The sequence below is a fragment of the Phalaenopsis equestris genome, unplaced genomic scaffold (genome assembly GCF_001263595.1).
Source record: "Phalaenopsis equestris unplaced genomic scaffold, ASM126359v1 Scaffold000002, whole genome shotgun sequence".
NCBI lineage: Eukaryota > Viridiplantae > Streptophyta > Magnoliopsida > Asparagales > Orchidaceae > Phalaenopsis > Phalaenopsis equestris.
In genome coordinates, this window is record NW_018164444.1 from 31555701 (window position 1) to 31556996 (window position 1296).

Genomic DNA, 1296 nt, shown 5'->3' on the forward strand with positions numbered 1-1296 from the left:
AAATAGCACTATCATCACTTTTTAAAAATGAAATACACATTTTTCATGCATTGATTTAAAGCATCAAAGTGTGATGGATGTAAATATAAAAGTTTAGGTATGAGATAGGTAAATATATAAAAGTTGTGGGTGAAGTATGTAAATTTCCCTTTAAAAGTGAATTTACATACATAAAACACAATTCTTACACATTCATATATATCAAACTAAAACTTTCATACATATTACCAAAAACCTCCGTATCAAATTAAAAATAACACTATCATCACTTTTTAAAAGTGAAATACACATTTTCATGCATTGATTTAAAGCACCAATATGTGATGAATGTAAATATATAAGAAATGTGTGCTGAGTATGGAGTTTGCAAACATAGAACACAAAATTTACATATATCTCAAACCTAAACTTTCATATTTACATACATAACACTCAAAACTTCAATATCAAATCAAAAATAGCAATATTATCTTTTTTTTTTTTTAGTGAAATACATATTTTCATGCGTTAGTTCAAAACATCAGAGTGTGTTGTTTGTAAATATGAAAGTTTAGGCGTAAGATACTTAATTATATAAAAATTGTGTATTGGGTATGTAAATCTACCTTTAAAAAAGGAATTTTTACATACATAGAATACAATCCTTATGTATGTACGTCTCTCAAATCTAATCTTTCATATTTACGCACATAGCTCTCAAAACTTCAATAACAAATTAAAAATAACACTATTATCACTTATTAAAAGTGAAATACACCTTCTCATGCTTTGACTTAACACAACAATATATATAGAAGTTTAGGTGTGAGAAATATAAATACATAAGACTTGTGCCAGGAATGTAAATTTCTTTTTAATAAGAGAAACAGCATACATAGAACACAGTTTATATGTATTTATAATATATCAAAAGCATACTTTCATCTCTATACATAACATTCAAAACTTTCATTATCACATAAAAATTAGCTCTATTATCACTTTTTAAAAGTGAAATGCACATTTTCGTGCATAAATTTAAAACATTAAAGTGTCATGAATGTAAATATGAAATTAGAACTCGGGCATGCATAAATACATAAGAATTATGTGCTATGTATGCAAATTGTTCATTAAAATTTTGGTTTTAAATATGAAAATACCTAAGTGTTGAGTCGTATGCTTATAACAACAAGATATATCATCAAAATTATAGAAAACTGAATCATATTTTTAAATTTCTCCAAACTACTTGAACTGAAAATGTATAAGATATAAAAGTTGAAATTAAAAAAAAAAATTACTTTAGGAAAGAGT